General features: G+C 44.9%; 2 long non-coding RNA genes across 2 annotated transcripts; both read left to right on the top strand.

Annotated features, from left to right (window-relative positions):
* Window positions 1-229: 229 nt before the first annotated feature.
* Window positions 230-3,270, top strand: LOC120670289. Its single transcript, XR_005673183.1, has 6 exons — window positions 230-744; window positions 1,056-1,167; window positions 1,261-2,063; window positions 2,155-2,367; window positions 2,480-3,082; window positions 3,212-3,270. It is a non-coding gene; the product is annotated as an uncharacterized LOC120670289 (long non-coding RNA).
* Window positions 3,271-3,790: 520 nt separating this feature from the next.
* On the top strand, window positions 3,791-5,705 carry LOC120670290. Its single transcript, XR_005673184.1, has 3 exons — window positions 3,791-3,857; window positions 3,955-4,043; window positions 5,416-5,705. It is a non-coding gene; the product is annotated as an uncharacterized LOC120670290 (long non-coding RNA).
* The last annotated feature ends 747 nt before the right edge of the window (window positions 5,706-6,452 follow it).

Here is a 6,452-nt window from a genome sequence, read left to right as displayed (position 1 = left end):
CTCAGCCTCTTCAAGCGGTGGATGTGGTCGGCAGTTTTTTTTTATCGGCCGATATTTCCTTTTTTTCCCCCCGAAATATCGCTTCTATCGCTGGGGGCCGATAAAAACATCTATCGGCCAAAAATTTCGGCCCTCTCCGCTTCCCGCGCAGGATGCCCAAATGGCGCGCTCGCCGGCCCAAAAGCGCCTCCCAGCCCAAAAAATCCCCCCAAACCCTAGAATCGAAATTTCTATCTCTATTTTCCTCACGCGGAGGCACAGGCTGCACCCTGCCCAGCCAGCCGCGCTCATGGCGCCAGGGCCGCTGCCGCTGCCGTAGCCACGAGCCCACGACCCTTAGTTCGCCCGCGGCGCCGCAGGGAGTCGACGAACGGCGGGCGCGCAGGCGGCTGCGCGCCGGCGCCACCTCCACGAGGCGGCCGCGCGCCGATTCCGGCCGGGGAACGGCCAGAACGGGTGGAGGAAAAGGCGGAGAAGGTAGAGGAGGTGGAGTGGAGGCTCAGGGTACAAGGGATTCGGGTGAGAGCGAGTGTGGCCGGTGGATTTGGCGAGCGGGCGGAGGCACGAACTGCTTGGTGGAGTAAGCACTCGCGGTTGCCGGCGGTGTGGTGGTCCATGGCGGCGCTCCCTCCAGCTCCTTTCCCTCCTCTGGTGACTTGGTGAGCGCCCGTCAGCAGGGGACCTGCTAGTGAACTTCACGCACACACAGCTTCAGCCGTTCAGCACTCCAGAGTCCAGATCTTGGTATGTTTTATCTTTTCTACTCAAGTATTTAACTTTGTTGCCAGCAATAGATGATAGATGGTAGAGAAGTGCAGTGGTGAACTTGTGGTTTAGAACCTGAACAATTAGTGCTGAATCATTCTAGGATGTTGTTTGAGTACAAAATGATTTATTTTATTTATTCAACTTGCTGGATTAGAGAATAGTAGAATTAAATGGAAGTGTGTATCAACCTGCATTTTTGTACAGACTGATTACTCTTGTATAAAATGAAATTTATTTTAGGAATTTTGATACAACATGTTTCAATCCTAATTGGCATACAAATTTAGGAGAGATGGAATGCCATGGCAGTGGCAAGGGGAAAGGGAATGTAGCTGACAACAGTGGCGAGCCATCCAGTGTGGCCGGCGGGTCATCTGACACATGTGGTTACTAGTGGAGGTCTGTTTGTGTGACAAAATACCGAATTATTTTTTCCAATATTTGATCTATTTGAATTGTTCTGCTCTAACAATGGATCACACTGTTTTTTAGGGAGGCGGATAAAATTGACAGAACCAATTGCAGATACATGGAGCCATGGGACACAGTCTGGTACAAATGGTTTCAAGTGTTCCTACTGTCCTCTAGGCCAGAAAAGTGGAGGGAAGACCCGTCTGACAGAGCATTTGTGTGGATTATCCGGTAATGTGAAACCATGTCCCTATGTGCCATATAATGTTAAGAAAATATTGCTGAATCAAGTAGCATTAGCGAAGCAAAAGAAGAGAGATGTTAAGGAAAATCGTCTCTATGTTGAGAAGGTTCTCATGGACCATAATTATAGAAAAACTTTGGATAGGCTTGACGAAGAGGCACAATATGAGATGGCAATGTAAAACTCGCTGATGGATATTTGGCTCAACTCCTAAAAGTAGGGCAAGTGGCTCAACTCCTAAAACTAGATTTGGCATGGTGTTCTTGTGCTTGCAAAGTTTTTTTGATAGGCAGAATGAGTTCAAGGCATGGATGGTCTCTCCTGAGTGGAAAAATAGTGAATGGAGAAATGACCCAGACCATGAATTTGCATATGATTGCTTGACAAGTAGAGTGTGGTGGGAAAAGATGGAATTGGTCTTGAAAGTTGTTGGACCACTTTTCTGTGTTCTTCGCTATGCTGATCAAGAAAAGAATGGTACTGTATCTGGCTTCCTTCCAAAGATGATACAGGCATATAATGAGATAACTGGTAAATTAAGAAAAAAACAAAAATGGTAAAGGAGATTTTCATAAGAAGGTAGCTGAAGTAATCAGTAAAAGGCTTCGATATCTTCTCAATGAAACACTTACTCATGCAGGTAACATTATGGACTGATCTGAAATTTTGTTCAGTTAGTGTTGCTTTGGGTTCTTATCTTTCTAATATTAGTGTTTTCTTTACCTTTGTAGCTGCTGCACTTGATCCTCCAGAATTATATAGGTCAAACCTTGCAAAAAAGTCGAGTTCCCAATTTGCTGTAACCATGGCAATCAAGAAGCTTGCAAAGTCAACTTCAGAAGCAGCAGCTGCGATTGATCAATATTCTCAGTTCATTGAAAAGAGAGGGTTATTTGGAGATCCAGAAGCTAAGTGGTCAGCATTAAATGGCAAAACCAGCGCAGGTATTTATCTTTTGTTACTCATGTATGAAACTGATATCTCTGAAATAAATTGCCTCATAGTGATCATGTCCTTTGTAAGCTACTGCAAGTAACTTTTTTTAATTAATTGCAGCTAGCTGGTGGGGTTCTTATGGAGGACAATGTCCAGAATTACAAGCAATTGCAAGACGCATTGTCTCGCAATGCGTATCCTCAAGTGGGTGTGAAAGAAACTGGAGCACGTTTGCTTTGGTGCATACAAAAGTAAGAAATCGTTTAGGCTATGATAAGCTGCAGAAATTAGTGTTTGTGCATTATAATCTGAAGCTGAGCATCCAACAATTCAAAATTGACTTCCAATATTTTCAAGAAAAAGATTCTGATCCATGTAGCACGATGATGGATCTTGCTCTTTATGATGAAAGCAACCCAATCGTGGAGTGGCTGAGTAATTCTATGAGTGAGTCTACACCGGTTCTTGATGAATATGATGATAGTGATGATGATTGGTCCACACCTAGCAAGTTCGTCATTGAAAGTTTACAAATGGACACTGAAGAGGTAGCTGCTTTTAAGCGGAAGATGCAATTGAGCAAGAAAAAGAAAAAGAGAAGGAATATGCAATTGGATGAAGATGAATGTATTGTAGATGACTAGGACACAACTTCTTTAGAAGAACAAGGTAGCCCAGCTTATGCCGAGTCAGGGGACAGCAGTTCCAATGATGAAGATGATGGTGAGTTTAAATCAGCTTCAGCAATTTGGATTTTGTTGTCAATACAATGTAGTTATTATTTTAAATGTTGGCCCTTTTTTTTTGCAAAGTTGATAATGACCTTGGTCACCCCTTTTTTTTTAAATGTAGAATTTCAGCTGGCTGGTTGAAATGGCGGCAAGCTTCTGGCATCCTTTGTGACAAGAGGGTGCCACAAAAGATAAAAGCCAAATTCTATAGGACATCAATTCGTCCGGCGATGTTATACGGTGCTGAATGTTGGCCTACAAAAAGGCGACATGTCCAATAACTGAGTGTAGCAGAGATGCGGATGTTGCGGTGGTTTTGCGGGCACACAAGGAAGGATAGAGTCCGGAACGAAGTTATTCGGGATAGGATCGGGGTGGCACCAATTGAGGAGAAACTTACCCAGCATCGGCTGAGATGGTTTGGACATGTCCAACGAAGGCCTCCTGAGGCGCCGGTGTGTAATAGGGTTCTTGAGCGGGTCGATAATGTAAAGAGGGGTAGAGGTAGACCTAAATTGATGTGGGATGAGTCGGTTAAGAGAGACTTTAAGTATTCGAATATCTCTAAAGAGATAGCTTTGGATAGGAGCGCTTAGAGACTAGCTATCAATGTGTTTGAATTTTGAACTTATTTCTTTCGGGTTTCATCTCTAGCCTACCCCAACTTTCTTGAGAAAAAAAGCTATGTTGTTGTTGTTGTTGTGATAATGACCTTGGTGATGGAAGTGGTGGTTCTAAAGCCGGTGCAGATGTACCAGGTGGTTCAGGTGACTAAAATCAACTCACATGTGACATAAAAATGCATACATGTGGTCATACTTGATTCTGTATAGTTATGCTCTTGAGTTATATTTGAAATTGTAGGTGTTAATCTTGGGGAATCAGCCTCCATACGGCCAAGATCAACCAGGAAAAGAAAACCGGTTGTTAAGAGCATCTACGGCCTATAAAAGGTCAGATGTCCCTTGATAAGGACACGCCTGCGCTGTCCAAAGATCTGCCCAAACTTTCACAGTACTAAAATACCAAGGATTAAGGTAATCTGAATTTTTGTTCTAAAATAGTGAGCACAATAGAAATTCAGTAGCTCTTATCCCACACGAATAACAACTGACAATTATGAGATACTGAATAGTATGTGATAGCAGTATGCACGAGTCTCGTAATGAACAGACTATCAGCAATTCAGACCTCCAATAGGAACACGATCAGATAGCAATATCAATTTATCCTCCCACCTGTCACTAGCACGTGATCAGCAAGAAGCAGAACACTTGGCCACGGCTGCCAGGTATTAGTCCCACGGAAAAGGAATTTAACTGAGCAAGAATTAATCTAGCGTGATATCAAACACAAGCAGCAGCACAATAGATCCAAAACCACCAGCAGCAATTCCAATATTAATTAAAGTGTCTGATGCATAACGGCTGAGATATCCAAGTCAATATAATTTCCGATTGATCAAGCAAAGACTAACAGTAGCAAGGTAGATAAAAGGATCGGCTTACAGTCAATGCAAACCAAACCCTAGATAGTTTCTTCCACCCGCGGCCACGAGGAACCACGATCAGAAGATGGGGATCCACTGAAGAATCCGGAGCAGCGCACCCAGGAAATAATCCTGATCACGCTCCCAATCACGATCCAGAAGAATCGGCAAAGTAGATGAGATCGGAGGGCGTCTCGTTGTTCGTTGGAGAAACCCTAGACGAGAGACACAAATAAAAATCCAATCTAATCTCCCCTCCAGGAGCCAGCGCCCCCCCCCCCTATTACTCTGTGCGCAGCACAAACTCAACATGCAATGGTTGGGCCCGCTAAACAGGCTTAACCTGACAGACCAGGTCCGACTCACACACAAGGAAAACAAAACAGACTCCAATGCAAAGATAAAAACGTTATCACGCTAGGCCTCACATGCAAGAATTAATATAATAATCTGGCAAGGATGCTAATCATGTCAAGCTTCATTAATCTCCACGGCAACCCTTCCAATGTGAATAAATCTTCTAGACTTCATCTCTTGCTTTTGGCGCAAATTAGCTTCAATGGAAAGTATACTGGATGGAGGTACATCAGAAGCACATATTCCTTTATTTCTCTTGATGTATTTTTCAACCAGATAGAAACCCCCAAACCGAATACCAGAAGACTTCGAAAAATCACCAATTGATTTATTTGAATTGACATAATAATTTTCCGTATCAATAATTTGAGGCGCCATGGGCTCATCATCCCTTTCATATACTTCCTCTTATAAGTATTGTCATTGTGATTTCATTTCATTATTAGAGTTTGAAATTGTCTATGTCAATATTTTTTAAGGTGTAGGCTCAAAGGAAAAGAACTAGATGGTGCATGGCACACTTCAGTGGATGTGCTGTTAGCTTTCAGTGGACTCCTTTATTTTGTAATGATGCATTTGAGACTACTTACTTATCAAACGGACTGTAATGTTTGCTAGCTATCTAATGGACTGTAATATGTGCTGTCGAGTCTAGTGGACCTTATTATATTGCTATAGAATGGACTGTAATATGTGGGACTTGGCGATGATTTAATTATGTTCGGTGTGGAACCTATCTAATGCATTCATAATGTTTTTCTTGTTTTTATCTGTGAACAAATGATAGCTTAGCAACAGTTTTAAGTTAAATTCTACAATTTTTTTTAAATTTTTTTTGAATTTGATCTGATATTTCCGATATATCATCTTTACCTTATTTATTTGTGATCTCCGATAAATTTTAATTTCCGAAAAGAAAAACCTCCGTCGCCTCCCGCCCCTGCGCCCCGCTCCGCGTGGCGAGTGCGCCCTGCACGCCTGCTCGCAGGCGCGCAGCGGCGAGCGTGTGCCGCAGCGCCGCCGCGCGTCGAGCTCGGGCGCTGAGGGCCCAGTCGCCCCGCGCTCCTGCTCTGCGCGGCCGCACACCATTCCGCGAGCCCAATCGATTCCCGGATTCCAACACCCCCCCCCCCCCCCCCCCCACCCGCGGCGTGAGGGCGCAGGCGGCAAGCAGGTCCGTTCCATCCTCTTCCCGCTTTCTTCCCCTCGCCTGCTCGCCACCGGACGTGGCGGACACGCGGGACGGGACGTTTCCCGTGCGGTCCGGCGACTGGCGACCGGCGACCGTGGAGCCAATCCAGGAATGTGCTCGCCCCCTGCATGGCGGCGCTCCCACCCCAACCCATGCTGTGGCGGCGGCGTGGCACCACGAGCCCCGCTTGTGCTCCGCTCTCCGCTTCCCTGATTAGAGTTCCCCTGTTTTGGTTGCCGTCTCCTTTCACGGATGCGTGCGCGTGTGCTAACTTTGATTATTTTTTCAACATCCTGCAGAAGCAGAGGACGAAGGTGACCAAGA

Source organism: Panicum virgatum, chromosome 4N (genome assembly GCF_016808335.1).
Source record: "Panicum virgatum strain AP13 chromosome 4N, P.virgatum_v5, whole genome shotgun sequence".
In the NCBI taxonomy this organism is placed as follows: domain Eukaryota; kingdom Viridiplantae; phylum Streptophyta; class Magnoliopsida; order Poales; family Poaceae; genus Panicum; species Panicum virgatum.
The sequence above is the reverse complement of the archived record's forward strand: the minus strand, read 5'-3'. Positions and strand labels throughout refer to the sequence as shown.